Source organism: Callorhinus ursinus, unplaced genomic scaffold (assembly GCF_003265705.2).
Source record: "Callorhinus ursinus isolate GAN/ISIS: 27379988/994484 unplaced genomic scaffold, GSC_fseal_2.0 scaffold20, whole genome shotgun sequence".
Lineage (NCBI taxonomy): Eukaryota > Metazoa > Chordata > Mammalia > Carnivora > Otariidae > Callorhinus > Callorhinus ursinus.
The window spans coordinates 19,624,812-19,649,968 of NW_027397082.1; the positions used below are offsets into that span (position 1 = coordinate 19,624,812).

General features: G+C 46.3%; 1 protein-coding gene across 3 annotated transcripts in view; it reads right to left on the minus strand.

Moving 5' to 3' along the window:
- The window catches only part of HIF1AN (hypoxia inducible factor 1 subunit alpha inhibitor), an 80,373-nt gene that overhangs the window by 37,203 nt on the left and 18,013 nt on the right, over positions 1 to 25,157 (minus strand). Inside the window, exon 9 of one of the 3 annotated variants that reach the window (XR_012381683.1) lies at positions 1,278 to 22,091. The exons of the other annotated variants lie outside the window; for them this stretch is intronic. The gene's annotated coding sequence lies outside the window, so the exon portion shown is untranslated. Of the gene's footprint in view, positions 1 to 1,277; positions 22,092 to 25,157 lie in introns of those variants that run through there. 3 annotated transcript variants of the gene reach the window in all.

Sequence of the window (25,157 nt, forward strand, 5' to 3'; positions counted from 1 at the left end):
TATGGCAGCTCTACATCACCAGAGACCCAGGCTCCTTATATACTTAGCAAGTGCTTCCACCTTTAAATTTGTGCCATAGTCCAAGATAGCTGCTGGAGCTCCAGCATTCCAGACATGGAAAGAAAGGAAAGGATGACAGGCAATCTGTCCAGCTATCTGCCCTCTCTATGGAACCTTTATGGAACCTTCATGAAGTAGCACACAACAACTTGTATTAACATCTTATTGGCCAAAAAAAATTTTTTTTATTGGCCAGAACTTAGTCACGTGGCCATTTATCTGCAAGAGAAAAATATACCATTTATTTGCTGAGAGAAATAAACTTAAAAATCTGGGCATATTGTTCTCCTGGATAAGATACAAGTTCTATTACTAAAGATGAAAGGATACTAAGTAGGCAACTGGAAGACTGCATCGCCAGAGTAAAGGGTTTAGACTTAATCTGGCAGTGAAAGAGCCCTGTGGGGGATTGTTTAGCAAGAGACTGGCACAATCCAAGTTGCCGACTAGAAAGATTAGTCTGGGACTGTGAAGACCAGGTTGTAGTAGAAAGAAACTAGAGGCAGAGAGATTAGTTAGTAGGTGATTTCACTGGTCAAGGAGGAAAATGATGAAGAATGAGATGGAAAGTGAAGGGGACAGAGGGAAGACATATTTCAGTAGTATATTATTAGGGTGGTAGTTGATTGGATGTGAGGGTGTTAAAATAAACCACAGATTGATTTTGCAATGGGAAACTCAGAGAGTTGACCAATGAACATGGAATTGGATGATGGGGCCATCTCTGGAAAGAGGGAAATCTGAAGAAGAGCTTATTTGGGGCCAGGTGATGAGTTTGGTTTGAAACAAGAGATTCAGGCAGAACACTTATGCCAATGGTTCTTAAAGTGTGTGCCCCAAATAGCATCAGCAGCACCTGGGAATTTATTAGAAATGCAAATTTTGGGACCACATGCCAGACCTACTGAATCAGAAACTGTAGGGTTGGGGCCTAACTATCTGTTTTAACAAACACATACTGTATTTTTATATACAAGCAATAAACAATAGGAAATACAAATTTAAAAAGCATTCCATTTGCAATAGCACCAAAATATATTAAACACTTTGGGATTAGTTTGACCTAAGATATACAAGACTTCTACTCTGAAAACCAAAAATCATTGCTGAGAGAAATTAAAGAAAATCCCCCCAAATGAAGAAATATTATGCCCATGCATTGGAAGATTCAATATTGTTAAGATGCCAATACTCCCCAAATCAATCTCTAGATTAAATGCAATCTCAAAATTCTAGTAGGCTGTTTATTTTTAGATACTAACAAATGGATTCTAAAATGTATATGGAAATACAATAGAATAGCCAAAACAATTCTGAAAAAGAACAAAGTTGGAAGGCTTACACTATCTGATTTTAAGACTTATAAAGACACTGCAATACAGTGTGATACTGGCATATAGACAAACAAATAAGTGGAGCAGAATACAGAGTCCAGAAATAAACCCATGCATAAATGATCAATTGATTTTTGACAAAAGTACCACAGCAATTAAATGGGGGAAAGGAAAATCTTTTCAACAAATGATGCTGGAATAATTGAATAGTCATATGCAGAAAAAAAAAAAGAACCTTAATCCCTACCTCAACACCATATACAAAAAATTAACTTGAAAAGGATCATAGACCTAATATGAGAACCAAAACAATAAAACTTCTATAAGAAAATATAGGAGAAAAATCTTAGTGACCTTGAGTTTGGCAAAGATTTCTTAAATATGACCCCCAAAATGCAAACTATTAAAAAAATCAAGGGGCGCCTGCCTGGCTCATTTGGAAGAGTATGCAACTCTTGATCTTGGGGTTGTGAGTTCAAGCCCCACATTGGGTATAGAGATTACTTTAAACAAACAAACAAATAAGTTTGACTTCATCACGTTAAAATGTTTGCTCTTCAAGAGATATCATTTAAAAAATAAAAAAGTAAACCATATACTAGGAGAAATTTTTTGAAAAGCAAATATCCAACAAAGCACATCTGTCCTAGAATACATAAAAAACACAGCTCAATAGTACAAAGACAATCCAATTTTTAAAATAAGCAAAAGATTTGAACAGACACTAAACCCAAGAAGATATATGGGTAGCAAATAAACACCTGAAAAGCTGCTCAACGTCATTAGTTATTAAGAAAATACAAATTAAAAGCCCTACATACCACTATCACTACATTAAATACCCCCCACATATCCACTGGAATGGCTAAGATTAAAAAGACTGATCATACCAGATACTGGCAAAGATGTGGAGCAGTTGGAATTCTCATACACTGCTGGTGGCTGTGTAAAATAGTACAACCAATCTGAAAAACAATCTGGCAGTTTCTTAAAAAGTTAAACATACATTTACCATATGACCTAGCCATTCTACTTCTAAGAGAAATAAGAGCACAAAGATTTTTACACAAATGTTCTTGGTACCTTTATTCGTAATAGCCCCAAACTGGAAACCCAAATGTCACTCAACTAGTGAATGGAGAAACAAACTACTGTATATTCATATGATGGACTACTACTAATAAAAAGGAATGAGCTATTGACACATGCAACAACATGGATGAATCTCAAAATAATTTTATAAGTGAAACAAGCCAGAAACAGTAAAAAGTACATATTTGTGATTCCATTTACATAAAATTCCAGGAAATGCAAACTAACCTATAGTGACACAAACAAGTTAAAGTTTACCTGGGGATGGGGGAGGACGTTGAGGGGAGGGAAAGAGGGATTATAAAAGAAACAAGGAGACTTTGGGGGGTAGGATATGTTCATTATCTTGACTGTGGTGCTGGTTTCATGGGTGTATTCATGTCAAAACTTATCAAATTATTCACTTTAAATACGTGCAGTTTATTATATGTCAATTATGCCATGTATAATGCTGTAAAAAAATATTCTTTGGCTCCACCCCAGGCCTACTGAATCTGAAACTATGGCAATGGGGCACAGCAATCCATTTCTAAACAAACACTCCAGGTGATTCTGATGCACAATAAAGTCTGAGACCACTGATTTAGGTGACAAACTCCCAGCAGATTGCTGAAGTAAGGCTCTTGACTGGAGTACAGATTTGAGAGTCACCTGCTTAAAGGTCATAGCTGAGGTTATAGCATGAGGGGATTTAGAGACGAAAGAACAGAAAGCAAGAGGTGGGACTAGAGAAAACCTACCCTCAGGAGACAGAAGAAAAAGAGGAGCAGGTGACAGAAGCAAGGAAGAAGGGGTCTGAGGTCGGGGGAAGGAAGGTTAACAGATGCCAAAGGAAGAGATTTTAAGATATGAGGTGATCAACAATGCTGATACCAAAGTAGTATTTGCATAAATGCTGTCTAGTTTTCAAATCTTTTTCATGCATGTTGGTGCATTAACCATGGCAGGGGTGGGCAGAAAGACATTGATGACGTTATGCCTGGTTGGCAGCACTGTCTACAGGAGAGCCCAGGATTTGGATCTGGACAGACCTGGGTGGAATCTAGTTCCTTCACCTACTCATGTGTACGTCTGGTCAAATGTCTTGAACTGTGTCCTGTTTTCCAAATGGGGATAATTCTACCCACTAAGAAGGTAGAATATTGGTGGTATGTAAAATACCTGTGCCGGATGACTCACAAAGTTGTGTTTCTTTACACTTTCCACCTTCATCTCATGATTCCTCATTATACAGATAAAGAAATTGAGGACCAGAGTGGGTACATGATGTACCACAGGTCACAGGACTGGTAAATACTCCATTCTGGAAGCACAATTCTTGACTTGGAATCCACAGATCACTAAGCAGGTCCATAGATGGGCCTCAGGAGTCTGTGAAACTGCTGAAATCATATGCAGACTGGATATGAGCGTGTGATATGTTTTTCCTGGAGCAAGTATTCATTATTTACATTGGCATTTCTCCATGGGATCCAGAATTAAAAATGGTTAAGAACTTCTCCTCAAAGGTCTGTTGTATTTAGGGGCACCTGGCTGCCTCAGTCAGTAGAGCATGCGACTTTTGATCTTGGGGTTGTGAGTTCCAGCCCCACGTTGGGGATAGAGTTTACTTAAATTAAAAAAAAAATCAGTTGTATTTATTTTTCCCTAGTGCCTTGATTCACACCCCATAATCCTCAGCCATCCTTCTTCCCATCACACATCTTCTTCCAGAACATAGTTTCACTACTTCCTTGCTGACTGACTAGTCTGCAAACCAGGAAACTTGCTTCATGGTCTCATCTCAGATCATTTATTCACTTCATAAGCAGCTGCTCATCACCTGCAGGTCCAATTGGCACAATTTCTGGTTCCAGGAAGGGCCCAAACACAGATGAGGATCCCACCATGAAGGAGCTTATGGTCTGGTAGGGAAGGCAGGCAGGGATAGAGATAACTACAATACATACATACAGTCTGTGATGGGAAACATGAGAGAAGGGGCACAAGTAAAGGTCTGGAAAGATTGCATTTGGACTGGCCCAGCACTGACCCCCAGCAATCTCTCTATCTGCATGTTTGTCCATTCAGAGATGTACAACCCTCAGCTTCATCTTTATTCTTCAAGCCACCACAACTTGCCTTCTACCCACCACTTTGATGAAATGCTCTCAAGGTCAACCATCAGGAACCCCCTGCCCTCTTCAACAGATGCTGCTGTCTCTGTGACACTGAGCTGTGTTGGCTGTGCCCTTTTTGGGTCTCCTTCCTCCCTGGCTTTCGTGACAGCAGCATCTCCTTGTTCCCCCCACACACACACACACCCCATTTCTCTGGGACCTCTTACATCTCCCTTTCACACTCCCTTTGTGGCTGGTGCTCACCACAGTTCCATCTGCAGCCCACAGTTCTTCCCTTTATGCAATCACTCAGTGGCCTCACCCAGGTCCATGGCTCCACTGACCTTTACACAAACGATCTCCACACGTTTTTTCCCCATCCAGCCTTTCTCAGAACTCAGCTCTGAACAACTGGCTAGAACCTCCAGCTGGATTCTTTAAGAATCTCCATCTCAATTCATCCACAATGAAATTAGCACCTCCTGTGCCCCAAATCCATTTGTATGTTCCCAGTAGTCACCCAAACCAGAAACCTGGGAGTCACTGTGGATGCCATCTTTTTCATCACCTCTTTCATCCAAGCCCTCACTAAGTCCTGTGAATTTGACCTCTTAAAAGCTTTTAAACTGGACTCTTCTTTCCCACCTCTGCAGCCTCTGTCTTATTACCTATGCTCTCCCTGTAGGTTTGACTACCTGCAGACGCTGTTGCGCTCTACCTTCCACTACTCTCCTCCCAGCCCAGGCCAGCCTGTAATAGCTAATAACAATAGCCCGCCTTCACTGAGGCTTGTCACACACCAGCTTTACGCATACTATCTCATTCATTCTTGCAACCACCCTAACAGGCAGGCACTATCCTTATCACCATCTTACAGACAAGGGAATTGAGGCACAGAATGGTTAAATCACTTGTTAGTAACACAGCTAGTAAGCAGCAGTGCCAAGATTATTCTAAAATGCAAATAAATCTTAATTATATCACACATTGCCCTAAAATCCTTAAGGACTCCCCAGCCCCTTAATATAAAACCTCAAATTCTTTTTATTTATTTTTAGATTTATTTATTTGACAGAGAGAGACACAGCGAGAGAGGGAACACAAGCAGGGGGAGTGGGAGAGGGAAAAGCAGGCTTCCCGCTGAGCAGGGAGCCCGATGTGGGACCCGATCTCAGGACCCTGGGATCATGACCCGAGCCGAAGGCAGACACTCAACGACTGAGGCACCCAGGTGCCCCAAAAACCTCAAATTCTTTATCATAGCAGTGCAGACCTTCAGATCCGAGCTCTGCCTACTTCTGCATCGGCTTTGCTTCTGGGTTTTAGTAACGCTGTTCTTTCTACCAGAAGCTCCTCTTTTCCCTACACATCCCCCTCCTGGCTTTTCTTTTTTTTTGGACTTGTTCTTCTAAAACTCTCATGCCTTGCCCCATACAGGAAGCCTTCCTTGAATGCCCCACCCTCCTAGTTGGATAGGCACCCATGGTGGACACTGTCATGTGCCACCCAGACCCCCTTCGATGAGGGACTTACCCCAGTGGCTGGGAGTCTACCAGACAGTCCTGTCAGCTCCTGCTGGAGGATGGCCTCAGCTGAAGACAGCTGCCTAGCCCAAGGTCATGCCTGCTTCCTCTGGTTACCCACCCTATGACTCATCAATGCAGGGGTGGGGTACATAAGAGCTGAGCCCTCTGGCCCCAACTTGGGAAAAAGTTGAAGGGCCATTCTAGCTCCAGAGTGCCCTAAAACATTGGCCTGCCCAATCCTGATTCCTTTCTCCCCTCTCACAGGTTTTGATCCTGAGAGCTTCCTGATAGCACCTTGCACATTAACCTCCATCTCAGAATCTGCTTCCTGGGGAAGCCCTCAGTGCTTTAACCTGCAGGTCCAATTGGCACAATTTCTGGTTCCAGGAAGGGCCCAAACATGGATGAGGATCCCACCATGAAGAAGCTTGTGGTCTGGTAGGGAAGGTAGGCAGGGATAGAGATAACTACAATACATACATACAGTCTGTGATGGGAAACATGAGAGAAGGGGTCCTAGGATCAAGCCCCACGTCCAGCTCCCTGCTCCGTGGGGAGCCTGCTTCTCCCTCTCCCTCTGCTTGTGCTCTGTCTTAATTAATAAATAAATAAATAAATAAATAAATAAATAAACACCACCACATATAAGACCCTTTGCACACAGGGGCCACTTGGTACCTGACAGTTCTCTTCCTCTAAACTTGACAATCTGAATCCTCAGAGCCAAGGCATAATAGAATAATAACTCTCACATCTATAGTACTATGTGCCAAGGACTGTTCTAAGCACCCTACTTATACCAATTCTTTCAACAATTCTGTGAGGTAGGTACTATTATTAACCTCATTTTGCAGATAAGGAAATGGGACACAGAGAAGTTAAGTAATTTGCCTGAGATCACACAGCTAGGAAGAGGTGGAGGTAGAATTAGAACCCAGGTAGCCTGGCTCTAGATCTGTGCCCCAGGGATGGGGGTGGGAAGAGAATATTCAGCACACAGTAGGTTCTCAAGGAACTTGTTAATGTTAAGGAGGAAGTGGGGAGGGAGGACAGTGAAGGGGAGGAAGAAAGAATCACCATCTGGGCAAGTAATGAGGAAGGGTGAGGGAACGGGTAACCCAAAGGCCTGCTGGGAGTGTGGAACCAAGAATATGAAAGGTCTTGGGGATGAGCTGTCCATAGGCCTGGAAGAGCCTGGACTCTGCCCAGAGCCACGCAGAAAGCACAAGACATGGCAGTGGAACGTCTTGGTGTTGGTGTCAACATTTGTATTTGGAGGTCAGTGTATACATATATAAGGGCATATTGGGTACATGTGGGTCTGAGTTGGAGCCTCTTGTAGGGGCAATCAGGGAAGGTCTCCTGAACAGCTGACATCAGAGTATGGCTTTAAAAGATATGGAATGTGGTTGATGGAGAATCAGGAAACCTAGGCCTGTCAAGGAAGATGACCAGTCCTGAAGGGCTTGTGGGGGTAGGAGTGGATTGAGTGGATTGGAAGGGGTTAGTTGGGGCCTGTAGTGGAGAGCTCTGGATGCCATGCTGAATCATCTTCAACAATGGCACTGGCTCAGAGTAATCCTTCAGAAAGAATAACTAGGCAGCAGGAGATGAAGGACAACAATGAGGAAGGGGGCTCTGACAGCCAGGAGGAATACCCCAGGGGCCACCCACTGCCTGCATCTGTGTAAAGTCCCCTCTACCACTCCCCTGGTTCCCTGACAGACTGGTTATCCCTGGAAAAGGAGGAGGGGACAGCCACAGAGTCATCAATCTCCTGGGTCTTCTGTTCTTGGAAAGTGCCTGCTGCACCTGCTTCAGCTGAAGTGGGAACTAGAGACTGAGGGCAGGTGGGAATGGTGTGGAGAGCAGAGCTACAGAAGAGAGCACAGACGCGTGGCAGATAGTGGCTACTTTATGACTGGTCTCTGATCCACTGACTAAGAGAAAGACAGAAGATGCCAAAAGACAGATACACATGAGAGGAAGAAGAAAATGAGAAGAGGCCTCCAGGAGAGGGACTTGTCTTACTTCCTGTTTGTCTCCACAGCACCAGGGAGTACCTTGTATACCACGGGACCTCAGGAATCACTTGAATTGGGAGACTCAGCGGAGATTCAGAAAGTGACCAATAACTGAGATGGACATAAAAGATGGAGAGAACCAAGGTTTTGGGTTGAGCTTGATGCACCTCTCTTCCCTTGCTACCATTTCCATGCCCCTTAACAAAAAAGCAAGTCCTGAGTCTGCTCCCTTCCCTCAAGCCTAGAAAGTGATTAGATCTCAGAGAAAAACTTCAAAGGCCTAACCTCAGCTTCTTGGAATCCCTGGCAGGGGGGATGAGGGGAGGGGTGGTCAGGAAGAATCCTAGGCCAGGACTTAGTTGCTGGAATTGGGGTAAAGACTGTGCTGGGGTTGCCGAGGGTGGGGATGGGGGTAAGATGTTCTCTACCTTCCCATGGTTCCCATGTTTCTTCACCATCCTAAATCCAGGCGCTGCTCAGAGGCAGCCTCTGTCACACAAATACATGCCTTACTATAGCAGGCAGAGGGTCATCTGTGGGTATGGGGACTCTTAAGGAGTGGAGAAGAAGGCAGAGAGGGAGGACATAGAAGAAGGAAAAGGAGAGGAGAGGAGAAGAGGAGAGGAAGAGAAAAAGGAAGTGAGATACAGTGTGAGGGAAAAGAGAGGAAGAGAGGGAGGGGATGGAGACAGGGACAGACAGAATTTTTCCCAAGTAAGAAAATTACATAATAGACATAATTATCTAACAAGTGACAAACATAAACATCAGGGTCACGGAGTTTGTCTTTCCAGCTACCTGCCCTCTAGTTTATCTGGTTATCTCTATCCATCTCTCCATCCATCCATCCATCCATCTACCCATCCATTTCTTTTTCCTTTTTAATTTGTCTAACTAGCCAGATATCTATATGTCCTAGGTTTGATGACCTGTCCTTGTCTACCTGCTCATTTGTTTTTCTACCTGTTTTTGATCTAACCATCTGACTGACCATCCATCATATACCTTCCTGCCTATTAGTGATCTGTTCATCCGTATTCTAATTCTCATTCTCTCTCTCCTTCCCTCCCTCTCTCACACACACGTCTGTCTGTGTATTTACCTGGTCATTATGTTTCTCTGTTCATCTTACATGAACATACTATCTGCCTCTCTGATGGTCTATCCAACCTGCTTGCCAAATTGTCTATTCATGGGACACCTGGGTGGCTCAGTCGGTTAAGCGTCTGCCTTTGGCTCAGGCATGGGGCTCCTTGATCAGTGGGGAGCCTGTTTCTCCCTCTGCCTGCTCTGCCTGCCACTCTCCCTGCTTGTGCTCTCTCTGACAAATAAATAAAATCTTAAAAAAATTGTCTATTCATTGCCATTTATCTGTACAACTTTTTGTCCATCTTCTTATTCTCCCGCTCTCCTCTCCCTCCTCCCTTCTTCCTTCCTTCCTTCCCATCCATCCACCCATTCATTCATCCCCCATCTATAGCTGTTCATTCAGTCACCCATTTGATAAATATTTCTTGAACACTTACTGTGTGCTTAGCTCTGTGCTAGTCTGGGGATATTAAAGGTGGGTAAGGAACTTGTGACCTGTAACTTACTGTGAGGAGTGATGAGGAAACCAATTTCACCACACAGTGGGTGAGGGCTGATATGGTATTGTATACAGGTGGCCATGGGAACACTGAGAAGGAGAATTTAAATCAGACTGGGGTCAGAGTGTGTTTCCTGGAGGTGTCAGTGGTCTGTTTGTCTACATATGTCTCCATCTGCCAGTCCTCCCATTTATCCCTCCATGCTCCAGTCCATATTTCCATTTGTCTAATTCACCTCTGTCCATTTGTCTGGTTGCTTCATATTCATCTACAAATCATCTGCCTATCTCTTTGTCAGTTTGAAGAATCTGCTTATTGTCTAACTGCTGATCTATTGGTCTTCCACCTGTATGTCTTGCTGTCTATTGGTTGGTCTCTCCACTCATGTAATCTCTTCAATTCTCCATTGTTTGTCTGCTGATTTGTCAGTTGATTTGTGTAGCGATCAGGATGCAATTGGCTGCAAGTAACAGATGGCCCTACCAAAAGTGGCTTAGATGATAAGAAAAATAATTATCTCACATAACAAGAAGTTTAGGGGCAGGGAGATTCCTAAGTTGATTAATGTGGCCCAGTGGCATCATTTAACACCCAGATATTTTTTACATCTCTCCTCTGCCATCCTTGTCATGTCAGCTTTTGACTCAGGAGGAACCTCAAAGTTTTATAAAAGGCTGCAGCAGCTCAGCACATTACATTTTTACATAGCGAAGTCCAAAATCTACAAAGAGAAAAGGGGCATATCTCTTCCCTGGGCCCTTTTATGAGTATGAGACAAAATTTCTCCCCCAAAGTCTCCTTAACAGACTTCTTCCCACATTTCAGTGTTCAGAATTATAACACATCACCCCTAAATCAATCCCCAGCAAGTTGAATGGAATTACCATGATTTTCTTGGACCAATGGGGATTCACCTCTGGGACAAGGGAGGGGTTCAACCTCCTCCCCCACAAAGCACTTGGTCTCTAAATACCAAACCCAAGTCTATTAGTAAGGAGGGAAGATGGAATATGGGGCATGGCTATAGGCCCATTCTGTATGCATTCATCTTCTCTGTGCAAGCAGCTGTCCAACTGCCTATCGATTGGCCTGCCTGTCTGTTGGTCTGTCAGTCACTCCTAGAGACTGTCGGTCCACCTGACTATTCACATCAGTCTGTGTGCCTACCTGTACATCTATTTATCTGTGTCTCCATTTGTCTTTCAGTCTGTCTATAAATAAATCTATTAATCAGTTTGTGTGTTTACTCAGTATGTCTATCTCTGTCCATCCATCCATCTTGAGTTTCTGTCCGCTACTGCCCTTTTATCCCTCACCTGTCTCATATTTAACAAATGGATAGCTCGTTTCCTTTTTTCACCACAGAATAGTCTAAAACTCTTGAAACTTATCACTCTGGACAAAGCACCGACCTCAGGGCCCACATCTCCTAGCAAAAGAGGGCACCAGGGCAAGAGCGCCAGAGTTCTCACCCTACCGCCCCGTGGTGCACCATCTCCCCCTCTTCCCACGTCCTTCCCAGAGGCTGGACTGTTCATGATCTCTACCAACGGTAGTCAGGCCCTCCCTAAGCTACCTGGGCTCCCAGAGTGGTTGTGTTCATGCATCGTTCTTGAATGAATATTTACTGAGTACCTACTATGTGCCAAGCTCTCTCTTAGGTGATGGGATACAAGGGGGATACATAGTTCCTGCCCCTGTGGGGTTTATGGTCTATGCCTAGGCACGTCCACACAGCCACACTTACACAGGCGCTTATATACCATGATAGATGCTCCCACGTGTACACACACAGGTTCTCAAATACATTATTTACAGACGTACGCAGCCACACTCAGGCTCTGCCAGCCTCTGCAAACATTTGTTGAGCCTAATACATGTATGGCACTTAAATTAGTGCTGTTCAACAGTTTATCTTTCTTTCAAAAGCACACATGTCCACACACTTACAGAGTTTACTGCCCTGGGACCCCAATAGCAGGGCACAGGAAAGTGGCACAGGGATCTTATTTCTGATGCCACATCCAGTCTGGACTCTCTACATGACCTTGACTCATCACTTTTTGACCATACGGTATCCCCTTGTACAAAAGGGGCAATGTCTGGCCCAGGGATGGTCAACCCCTTCTCATTCTCTGAAGTACTCTCCTCACACTCTTCTGTGGTGTAAAAGTCGCTTCCAATCTCTCACTGGAAACATGTCTCTGTCCTTCTTCCCCTCTCAGCCTATCCGGTTTCCTGTCTCCGGAGGGTCCCCCCTGACAGTCCTGCTTTTGTGTTTCCCTTTAGAATGTGACAGTGTCCGGGGTTGGGTCTCTGTCTTTGTATGGTGTTTGCATATTACAGCGTTTGAGTTCACGTCTGAGTATACATTTGAGCTGTTGTGTATTCCTATGTGAGTCTGCTGTGGGTCTCTGTGTGTTTTTATTGAAGTGTGTGTGTACACACTTGCAAACACACACACACACACACACACACACACACACACAGAGGCACGCACTTGGCTCCCCTAATATGCTGAACGGGCCATTACACCTCCTGCATGTGGGGCTGGGGGTGGATGGGGAGGAGGGGGACCGAGGGAGGCAGCAGGATTCTGTAAGAACATTAAATCCCAAATAAAGTAGAAAATATTTTTTAAAATTACCGACTTCCCGTTTTCTCCGAAATGGAGTGAAACGAGGCTGGTCCCGAGGCGGGGGCTCCGCGGGGCCAGCCACTGGAAAGGGGCAGCGCTTTATTTTTTATTTTTGTAATAAGAGGAACTGAATTAGAAAAAACGGGGAAGGAAGAGCAGAGTCAGATTGTTAAAGGATTCAATGAGCTGTGGCCAATGTATTCGAAAGGTGCTTAAGGCAGCAGAGCCGCTCACCAAACACACACTCACACGCACGCACACGCGCACACACACACACACACACACACACACCAAGGCACCACATCCCGCCATCACACTCATATGATCAAGACAAAGGCACATTCAAGCATATTTGCATTGGGACACACACCCAGAGACACACAGGGCACAGGGACACACTAAAGCCACCCCACACATCCCCCACAGCCAGCATGCTCTCCAAGATGCACATATCTATCTCAGGTGCCAGGGCAACTCAGATATATCCCAAGACACAAAATCAGCTACTGCAAACAGATACACACAATGACACAGACCCCCCCATAGACAAACACACACATTCACAGTCACACAAAGACACCCACCGCCCCTGCTCTTGGATCCATACAGATGATTTCATATATTTCACTACAATGACCAAACACACATCTAACACCTGTATACTCACTCCTGCAACAAACTCCTATCACAAATAGAGTTCATGCTTACTAACATTCTCTTCTCTCACCCAGACACCCACTATGACTGATATACACAGACATCCAGGCCCCCCAGACACACCCACACCATCACACATGGTCACCCAACACGCCCCACACGCAATTATTAACAATGATACTGCACGTTTATAAAGAGATTTGTAGTTGACCATTTATTTCAGTCTATTTAAGCCCCACAATCATCCTGTGGAACAGGGACCCTCATCCTTACTTCAGAGATAAAGCAACAAAGCTCAGGGAGGGTGAATGAGCTGCCCAAAGCCACACACCAGCAATAGGCCAAGGCCAGGAAGCAAGTCTCCTGTTTTAAAATTTAAATTCCCACATGCAGAGAGCTGAACACACACACACACATGCACGCACGCACGCACACAGTCCTGCTCACGCTCTCATGACCTCAGCCTCACGCTCATCTGTTGACGCAGGCACGCAGTCACACCCTGACAGTCACCTGCGTGCGGGCACACGGTCTCAGTCACCCCCTTCCACTCCCTTTCTGTTTTCTGCTTCTCTAGTTGCTTTCTAGTCCTGCCTCCCTGGATAGCTAGAGCTAAGGTGCACTGATGGGACAGAGGAGGCTGGGACTCTTGCTCTCAACTAGTTACACCTAGAACCGCATTCCTCCCACCCCACCTCCTGGTTGCCCCAGCCCCTCCTCCAGGGCCTGGGAAAGGTGAGCTCCAGCTTCCCTCACCCCACTCCTCCCACACATTCTAACGGAGGGGACATTAAAAAGTGCTGACAGGGCAGGGGGAGAGGCCACCTGCCTGCCCGCCAGTCGGGCCACTTTCATCTCAGCCGCCTCCTGCCAAAGCCACCTGCCCTGGCCTGCCCTCTCCCAGGTCCCGCTTTATTAATCTGGCCCCGTCTGGCCAGCCAGGCCTGCCCAGGCGCCCTCACCTCCCCTCTGCCCCCAGCGCCAGCGGGGGAGGCTCCACTCCCTGCTCCAATCATCCCAGGGGCCACAGAGAGCGCCTCCAACAGTCCCAGGAAGCTCGTTCTCCACTAGATTTACTGCAGGAGATAAGGTCTCCCAAGCACCCCCCCATTCCCCAACACACAGACGCCTCAGAGTCCAACATTCACATTGCATGGCAACACACCACAACCACCCACAAACCTCTGCCATACCCGCTGTTGTCGTTCCTTTGAGTTAGACACAACACCCAGAACGACAGGCACACATAATGACACCTAGAGGAGCCTTACATAGTTACCCACAGTGGCCACCATTTAGAGCACACGGTTAGCACATTTACACACAAGCACTCACATATAATGACACAATGCACCAACATCACACACAAGGGCACACTATTACCCATCCTGTTGCTTGCCCATGGTGATAACTGAACAGTACCTGCCTCACAGTAGCACTTAATAACTTCATATTTATTGAATGAATGATACAGTAGCAACACACACACATACCAAACGCACACATACACCTCAGAGCTGAAATGTCTATGCCACCGAGAGTGGAAACCAGACCTGCTGAGAGTAGCCAGCAGCATGTGACTGAAGTCAGAAAAGCAGACAGAAGATGAAAGGAATTCAGCTGAGACAGGGTTGGGGACGGGGCATTCAGCTACCTTTTACAACTGGAGACATCTTTTCAAAACACAAATCTAATCCTCGGATGAAGCCCCAGCACTCTTTAACAGCCTGTGCAGCCCTGTCAGGTGTACAGCCCCAGCTCATGCTGGGCCATGCTCCCGCTTCCCGCGCTCCAGCCACTCAAGCCTGGCAGAGTCCACCCACGTCGCTCACTCGCTCCTGCCACGGGGCTTTGCGTATGCTACTCATTCCACCGGCAACACTTCTGTCCTCTCTTCTCTATTCACCTTTAGCTCTGGGCTCCGGGTCACTTCCTAACTAGGTTAAATCCCTCATGCTACAGACTGAATGTCTGTGTTCCCCCCCCCAATTCGTATGTTGAAACCACATCCCCACTGTGATAGTATCCGGGCTGGGGCTTTGGGTAAGTGATTAGGTCATGAGGGTAGAGCCCTCATGAATGGGATTAGTGCCCTTATAAAAGGGACCCCAGGAGCTCCGTCATGCCTTCCACCCAGTGAGGACACAGTGAGATGGCCGACTGTGACCCAGGAGGCACATCCTCACCAGACTCCTGTCAAGTGCCTTGATCTTAGATTTCCCAGCTCCAGAACTGTGAGAAATTTCTGTTGTTTCTAAGTCACCCAGCCTACGGTATTTTTGTTCCAGCAGCCCAAATGGACTGATACCCACTTACAAGTCCTTATCACACCATTGATCTCCTTCATGGTACATCCCACGGATGTAGCTTTTCTGCCCCCACCACTAGCCGGAAAGCCCCATGAGGGCAGACAGTGACTGCTTTTGCTTCCACTGACTCCCAGGACTGGTACCTAATAGTCCTGAGGGCTTACTGTGTACTCAATGCATAGTAGGTGCTCAATAAACATCTGCTAAGTAAATGAATAACAAACACAAAGCACATAAAGAACACTAGAGGAACAGCTCAGCTAGAAGTTATTAACTGCTAGAATGCCAGGACCCAGAGAGATCTGAGGAAATCCTGAGTTTTTGCTTTTGCTGTGTGACCTTGGGCAAGTCCCTTCATCTCTCTGGGTCTGTTTTTTCACGTATAAATGAAGGCATCAGACTTTCAAAATGTGCTCCGTGGGGCTCTAAGGGTTCTCAGAAGCATCCAAGGCTGCTATGGGCAAAGGCTGGAGCAAGGACGAGGAAGCTTGCTGATAAAAGCCATTTCTACTTTTAGTGTGTGTATGCGTATGTGTGTTTTCAGAATTGAAGATTCTAAAGTTTAAAATATTCCTTGAAATCTCTGGACTAAGTGACCTCTAGTTCCCTTCCAGAATATTACAATGCAACAGAAGCAAAATGGTTCCAAAACAGTAAGATATCAGAGCATGTGCTGCTTTTTATCTGCCAAGTTATCTAAGTGGACCCCCCATCTGCAGAATCAACAGAGGAAAGGAACAGTAAGAAGTGAATGAGCCCAACTGGAGGAGAAGTCCAGAGGAGAGGAGAGTTTTCAACATCTTGTGCTGATTCCTAACTCTGGTGACAGACAGAGAGATCAGGGAGCTGATGGGGAAGGGATCAGGGCACCACTTCCCAGGAGGAATGGTGATCAAAGCGATGGCCAAAAAGGGGCAAGTCTGGCCTGAACTGGAGTAGCAGAAGACTATGGGGGGAGGGGGAGAAGGGCACAGGATGGTCCACAAGTTTCCTGAAAAAGCCCACATGCACTGAGGATGGCAAACAGGAAGAAACTCTACGGTCAGGTCACCTCATGGGAGTGAACTTTATCCTGGGGAAAAGAAGGATGAGGGTGCAGGAATCAGAGTCTGGAGGGCAGGGTAGGAAAGGCAGATAAATCAGTTATAGGACACAGGCTATCTGTTCTTTCCTGTGTTCCTTGAGGAAGGGCAGAGGAAATAGCCTAAACTGGGGATTAAGGGGGTGCAGAGAAAAGCCACAGAATCGAGCCTGGAGAAATCCATTACTTTGTATCTAAGGTGAGGATAGCTCCTTGGGAACCCTTAGGTCAGAGAAGAATCTCCTCTCTTGCTTCTTCCCCTCCATCAGCCTCACTGCTTCCTCTCTCACATATACACCCTCTTCAGCCTGCCTTCAGAACCCTAATTCTGTCCCTCTTTCCTTGAACTCCAAAACCTCCAGCTCACCAGCCATCCTCACCTACTGCCTCCTTCCTTCAGTGGCTCCATTGCCTGTCTCTTCCCTCCACCCTGCCATTGTCCTGAAGTCACTTTCTGTGGAAGCAGTCAGCCTCTGGGCATTTTCGCTGCCGTGCCTGATGCTGGGGAGGCCCTCCAGGAAGCTCTTGGCCTCCTATCGTGGCCTGACTCTCCCTTACATGCAGAGGCAGGCTATCTGAAGGTTTCAGTGCTTCCCTTCCACACTCTCTCCCATAACCAATGTATCTGCAAGCAAGACTTCAAATTCAACCAGCAACCCCACAGGAATGGCCTTCAAGGGGGCCCCATTTCATATGTGTATGGGCACTCAATAGATGTGGCTGACTCCCAAATCTGTACTTTAGTTCTGACTTCAACTAGCATCTCTGGCTCTTTACGAGGCACCTCTTTTCTGACTCCCTATCATCACCTTAAATTCACCATGATCACCATGTCCCAAACACCAGACCTGAGTCCCAAGCCAGCCCACTTCTCCCAGAATTCCCTCCCAGGTCAGTGCCTGCCAGATCCAGCCCAGCCCAGCCCACTGTCCATTCATGCATCTATCCACTGGGAGTTTCCTCAGTGCTTCCACTTACCTGCTCAGTCCAACCCCAAACTCAGCCCAGCTCATGTGCCTTTCCTGCCAGGGTTTGGCCCCACATCCCTGCCGAGTCCCCAGATCCTCCTCCTCTCACCCAACCTCTTCCCTAGCGGTCCAAGTATCTTCCTAAATATAACATGCCCTCATCCAGAACCCCACAGCTGTTCAGTTCAGTGTCCAGACCCCTCGGCCTGGCCTTCCGGGGTGTGGTCTCAGCCTACCTTTTCAGCCCTCCCCCGCCCTTCCCTCCATCAGGGTCTGATTCTTCCCAGGTCCCTACAGACCTGTAAGCTCATTCCAAATGCCCAGGGCTTGCTCAAACTGCTCCAATCTCCAGAACTGCTATTCTTCTGAGGAGTTAAATCCCAAGGATCCTTTCCAGCATTTCTCCTGCACATTCTCAACTGGGATGTGACTGCCCACTGTTAACACTCCTGACTCCTGACTCCCAAAACCCAGGCACTGTGATAAACATGTCCCCAGTTGAAAAACACTGGCTGAATCCTGTTCTCCCCCTTCCCCCACTACCTGACCCTCTCTAAATGACCAATATGCCCCAGGACCTCCTTTCACTTTCCTCAAAGTCCTCAGCTTCTGATAAGAGGCTATTTTAAGAAATAAAAACAATAGAACAACGGCAACAATTAATGACATCCCCTTAAGTAGCACTTTCTATGTACCAGTTTTAAGTCCTTCACATATATTCATTCGTTTAAACCTCACAAACACCTATAAGATAGTATTACTATTATCCCCCACTTTTCAGATGAGGAAAGTGAAGGGGGAAATCAGGTAACTCACTCAAGGTCACCTACCTGCTAAGTAGCTAATAAAAAGAGCAAAAAACAGACTTTGGAGAATTCTGCCACCAAGCCACCAACTGGCTATGTGACCTCGGCCAAGTTACTTTCCCTCTCTGAACTTCAATTTCCTCATTTGTGAAATAGTAAAAAAGGAGCACCTAATTCATAATTCATGGTGGGGGGTGGTTTTTGTGAGGATTAAATTTGTTAATACCGAACAGTGGCACAAAGCAATACTCCCTTTATGCATCTCATGTTCTCTCCACTCAGAGCCCACCTCAGATACTTAAAAATCGTTAACAGTGGTTCCTCACATTCGAATCCAGGCCCTTGACCCCCAAACTGCATGGCTGCCCACACTATTCCATCAAGCCCTCACAGGTTGGGCTCTGAATGCCTTGCCTCTTTCCCCCCCCAGCAAGGCCCCTCACTGCCCTCATGGTGCCCTGGCTTCCAGGCTCCTGACACTGCTGTAACCTGTTTACACTGTGGTTTGCTTGCTCCATCCTGCTCCCAGAGGCAGAGCATCAGACCTGGCCCAAGACAAACCCCAGCCCAGCTCCACTGCGACCTGGCCCTACCGGACAACACGTCAACACGTTAGACTGCGCCTTTGATTCTACCGTGGCCTTCCTCTATGTTCCTATAGACCAGCCCCATCCCAGCCACCTTGACTTGAAGAATCTGACCTCAATCACGACTCGTTTTTAGGAGATCAAAGCCTGGGTCCAACTGGAGTCCCTCACTTCACCCTTTTCTCCCCATCAGAGGCTTTGACCTTTTCTAGGCTGTTCCCATTGTCCTTCCTTTTCTCTTCTAGAACTTTTTCTTCCCAGTGTCTACTCCTTCTCCTCCAATGACTCCTTGTCCTCTGTCTTCTGTCCACAAATTTGCTTGTCTCTAACAAAGCTTTGCTGCAGCTTTTCAAAATACAGGTCTGTTTCCAGTCCTCTGTGTGTTTCTCACATAACCTATAGTTGTCTACACTTGTTGCCCCAATCTCTTCTCCACCAACTCACTTTCCAACCCCCTACCATTCTGCTGACTTCTTAATCATGGACTCTAATGACCTTCCTCGCCCCCACCTCCTACACCAAACTCATCTTCAGAGTTCAAGCCTGTGACCACCCCTTTTGTGTCCCCCTCCACCTTAATGACCCACTCTCTTGGTTCCATTCCTGATACCCCGGGAGTGCTTCTTTGGCATGGTCACGACTGCCCCTGTACCGCTCTTCTCTTCCCACCCTTTCTCCTCGGGTGCTCTCATTTGCTTCTCTAGCCTCAATCCTGTGTCCCCACTGTAAGCCCAAGCTGGCCTCCAGCCTCATACCGCCAGCTGCAGCCTATCTTTCTGCCCTTCTCACTCTGCCCCAGCAGTGGTCCCCACCTACCCTCTATAACCAAACTGGTCTTACTGTCCCCCAAACCTCAGCTGGATCCAGGCCTCTGTGGCTTTGCTCCCCTGTAGCAGACCAATATGCCCCACCCTCTCATCCCGTATTTTTTATCTCGCTTTTCATAAAATCACTGAAGAAAAACAACTAAACAAAATCCTATCCATTTTAAGGTACAACTCTAGCTGTCCCATTCTAGGGAGCCTTCTTTTGTGGGTATTCACCCACCTCTGACCTAGGTGTTTACCAGCAGAACCCGCAACCCTACTCTACTGAGTGTCCCTTTTTGCTAGGTAATGGGTGAATCTTGTCTCCCACACCAGGTTCTGGGGTACCCGAAAGCTTGGAAAGTGAGCGTCCACACAAGGTGTCTATCCCCCAGGACCAAGCTGAGGGAGACTTCATGAGATGGTATCTAAGTTCTCTTCCAGCTCCAGTGTTCAAGGACTTGAAATTTGAGGATTCTTTCTAGAATGTTCTTCTGGGAAGGTCTTCAGAGTTTCCGGAAGGTGTTTTCAGTTGGCAGACATCCACAGGCTCATGAGCTGCTGACAAGAGTGCCCCCTTTTGGGGAACTGAGCCCCATGAGAAATTAGGCAGGTCAAACGTTACTCTGTTTGTGGAGGTAAAACAAGTGTGTCCTGGAGACTGACTCCTTTCCTCAAGCCAGTTATGAAATCCAGAAAGGGACTTCTCGAAAATCTCATTGCATAAGCTAATATGCTAACCTTCTCCTACACACACACACACACACACACACACACACACACACACACACACACACACACACACACACACACCTACCTACCTATGCCCTCTGGGGGCAGGAAAGTTCCCCCCAGAAGCTCTTAAGGAGCATCCTCCTCCCCTCTTACTCCAAAAAAAAAAAAAAAAAAAAAAGCAAATCGTGGGTTCAATGCCGCATCACAAATCACAAGTCACGGCTGCCCCCACGGGGCTTCAGTGAGCATCGCAGTCTCCATCGCTATGTCTTCTTGGCCCCGCGATGATATAACAAACCTCCATCTCCGGTCCCCCAAGAAAGTGCAAATGTCCCCCACCCCATCCTCTTCGCTCCTTCCCCTCCAGGTACACTCTGACCCCATTCCCTTCAACAATATGTTACATCCAACACTGCAATACACCAACACACCCGTGACCCCAAGTGTCCCCCAACCTTGGTGCCAGCACTCCAAGTCAATGGCCCTCAGTACACCCATTCTGAGCTTTCATAACATGTCCCCATCTCCAGACCTACCTTCCTTCTCCATCAAGGCTACAGGCACCCGGAGAGTAAGCAGATGTACTTGTAAGCCCAGCCCCATGATCCCCACTGTCCCTCCCATAGGCTCTGAGAAAGAATTAATGCATACTAAACTAGGTCACCTTGCATGTCCTAGGTCAGTTTCTCAGAATGTGATCAGAGAACCATGGGACATCAGAACCACCTGCGGAGGTGGTTAGACAGGTTTCTGGGATCCATCCAGAAGTACTAAATGACTGGTGGTGGGGCCAGAAATCATATTTTCAACAAGTTTCTCTGGTGATTCTTACACCAGTTCAGAATCACTGCCCCAGATGCCTGACTCATTCAATGCCAACAACTCCATGAACTTGGCAGTGTTATGCTACTTCAGTTAAGGAACCCATGACATACAGGGCTTAGTTAAGTTGGTGGCAGTAAGACAGCCAGTCACTGTAAGGGGATTCAGGCTCATCCCTGACCCCACAACGATGGAGCTCTTGGTGCCCCAGAATCCCTCCTGCTATAGGAGTAGCCCTCTGCACTGTGGGCTCCATGCTAGGGCAGACAAGAGGCCATGTGCAGAGTAGCTCAGGTCAGAATACATGGTCCTAACAGGAGCCACATCTGGATCCATGTGTGTTTGTGCCGTGGGCAAGCTTTTCCACACCTCAGTTGTCTTCTTGCCACACACAAGTCCCTGGCCAACCGTGACCAAGTGGAGCAGCCCCGCGGGCTCCCCACAGTGGGGAGTGCGGGAAATGCAGCTGCAGCCAGGAGGCCCACTCTGTGCCCACCATTGGCTCAGGATGCGTGTGGAGCGAGGGCGCCACGTTGTGACCAAAGTGGGGACTGCACATCCTTGGGGGGGGGGAAACGAAGGAAAAGTGGTGTTCCAGGTACGCATGTGCAGGTTCCTTCCTACTTTACTAACCCGTTCTCTACTTACTCCCACAATGATCCCCATTCTAGACCCATTCTAAGTAACCCTTAGTCCTCCGACTTCAGAAAGGCCTGGGATGAGATTCACAGGCCAATGATTCTGCGTACCCGCAGGAAGTGGAAAAAAGGAGACCACTCTCGGATTTTCTCCCAACCTCCAAAAGTACTCCAGATTCAACTGTGTTTACTGGGGTCAGATTATACATCTCTGCCCTCATCCCAGAACCTCGGCACCATAGTTTCTAGCAAGTTTCTGGCAGTAATCAGGTCCGTTGCCACGCTGGCTGCTTGTCAAAATATTCCCAGTTGTCACTGACCTTTAAAAAAAAGAACCACAGAGTTGGACCCAGTATTCCAGAGATGGCCTGACAATCTGAGAAAGCAGCAGGGTAATGGCCTCCCTTGATCTGGCTGCTTTTTGGTTAATGCAATTCGTGATTGTATTAGAGGTTTTAGCAGTCACATCACATGGTTGACTCATATTGAGCTTGCAGTCAACTAAACCCCCCAGGTCTTTTCTTCATGAACTGCTGTCAAGCCTGGGCCTGCCCCTCACCCGGTACTTATGTCATTGATTTTTGTTTTAACCTAAGTGCAGGACTCTACATTTATCCCTGTTAAATTTAATCTTGTTGGTTCCAGCCCAGTGTTCCAGCCTGTTGAAATCATTTTGAATCCTGACTCTTTCATGCAAAGTATTAGCTGCCCCTCCTAGCTCGATCACCTGCAAACTTGATAAGCCTGCTATCTTGGTCAGTTGTCAATAAAAATGTCAGACAGGACACAGGCCCAGACTGAGCCCTACAGCATTCTGCTGGAGACTTCCCTCTGGTCTAGGATGACGTGAATCCATTAATCAACCCTCACTGGGTCTGGCTTTTCACCAAGCAACATGACCATTTGGTTCAGATGTTTCTACTACGTCTACAGGTATCGTGAGATATTGGCTGCACTGCTGGAAATTTCTCTCACCCCAGGCCAGGACCCCACATCATAACCATGCCCCTTTCCAAAGTATATAGTGTCATTTATTTAACTAGAATGTTAGGGGATTATAGACTGCCGGTGGTGCTCCCTCCTGCATCTCTTGCTTCTGCAGATATTTCTGAGCTTCAGGATCTCTGAGTGTAAGCAACTACTGCATTTCCTATCCTATCACCCCATGTCTTCTCTGATACCTTATTCTCACACTTAAATCCTCTCCTACTGTCTCTCCTCTGCCTTCAAGTATGTGCAGTGATCTCCCTCCCCTAAAAAGCCTTGTGTTAGCTGCCTCCCTAAACTGTGGTTGGCCTCTGCCTCCTTCTCTGGAAAATCCACACACTTCCAACCTCACCTCCCATGTTTCCTGAACCTTTAGCAATCTTCCACCCCTCTGCTGTGTAACCACACTGCCCAGTGAGCAGTGATGGTGGAGATGGGGTCTAAGAAGATTCACAACCAGGCCAGAGAGAGCAAATATAATCTAAAGCAGAGGCCTGGTGGCCCTCACACAACAAAGTGAGGCTGTGGTCAAATTATAAAGGTAATCATCAGAAGTTCACAGGAACTGAGACATGAGGTGAGAGCCTAGGCGAACTGTCTGGGCAAGAAAAGACTTGGAACTGGTCTGGTCACAGAAAAGAGCAGCAAACATAGAGAAGTCTGAATGCAGGAAGTTCTTACATATTTCCTATAGGGGTTGGACCCAGTCCTGGGGCTAAGTCAGATGGGAAGACAGCCGATCTGGAGTGCAGACACTGAGGATACAGAAAAGGGTAGAGCCTACATTTTTCCTGAGCCCTTACCCCAGGCTATACATTAGTTGTTAGGAACCTCAGAGCCTCTAGTTCACCAGTCACACAACAAAACTCTCTGTGGGCCAGATAGGGCAGAGAAATGAAACAAACCAGGAATAAGGTACTGAAATGAGAAGCAGTGACTATAGCAAACTGGAACACTGCCCACCCTGCAACGGGTGGCAGCTACTCAGCTCTAGCCAATTGCTGTCATATAGAAAATGTAATTTTATTGTCAGATTGTCCGATTTTCCAGAGAAACCAAAATCTGGCTTTTTAGATGAAAGTTTATCTTAAATGTTGCCAAAGAATTTAAAAAGCTTTCAAAAACATGTCTGTAGCTCTGATCTGACCCATGCTGGCCATCTTAACTGCTTCCAGTTGCCTGATACTTGGAGAGACTAAAGACTTGGCTTTGTGGTAATACTACGTTCCCTGAGTTTTTTGATATCCACAAGGGTGACTTTGTGTACAGAAATAATTAACAAGAAATTATTTTTAAAAGCTATATTCAGTTTTCAAAGTTACATATTCAAAATCCCAATTCTTTGTCTAAGCTCTTAAGTTCAGCTTACAAACGTCATTATTTTGTTTATAAAACAAAGGAGTTTGATTTAATGGAAGGTTATGTATTTGATTTCCTCAAGTACTTCATTTATCTGACTGAAGTAAACCTTCCCAAATACTTATTATATCGCCAATAAATTATGTTTATAAATACAGCAAATCTTAAATAATTTAAAATGTTCCAGAACTGTATAGACACTTAGGAAGATTTCAACATAAAATTCAAGTCTAAATAAATTACTCAACACTCTTTAATAGGTAAAAGGTAAACCTATTAAACTGAGAGGGCAAACTCTCTTCCACGTCAAGGACTGAAAATACAAAAGGCGTATGGTTCCTTAAAGCAAATGTAGTAATGCCGTGGCTCTCATGTTCTTAAACACATCCGTCCTTCATTCTAAGACCTCCAGCATTAAAAGATACAGACCTATCAAGGAAGCAGCTGATGCTGCCCTGTATAGGTTGCCTTCTCAGATGGCTGAAGGTCTAAAACCACTAGAAACATTGGTTGGACCAGTGACTGGATTCTAAGGGACCCAGAAAGTCCTACTTGCAGCCTCTGAAAGCCTGAAGGACCTCCATTTCTTACAGAGGTGGTTACCCAGCTCAGATCCCTGGGTTTGATGCTCTTCAGTACCTAACTACATTTTCTAAGTCTAGAACCTGAAATGGGCTACCATAAGCCCTCATTGGGTGATTGTATCCTTGGCTCTGAAAACACTTTAAAAGTCTTTCCATCTTGGGGCACCTGGCTAGCTCAGTTGGTACAGCATGCGACTCTTGATCTCTGGGTCGTGAGTCTGAGCCCACACTGGGCATAAAGATTACTTAAAAAAACAACAAAAAAAGTCTTTCCATCTTGAGGAGTCCTGCTTTCCTTTTATATTCTTCCTTTCTAGGAGGATCACAACCCTTACAGGTATTACAATGATAGCTGGCTAAATGCAAGACTTCTTCACAACTTTGACTTTTAGTCACAATTCCTAAGGTTCTCCTGGCAGAACTCTGGTGTTCTCGCCCTTAGTTCACTATCTGTCC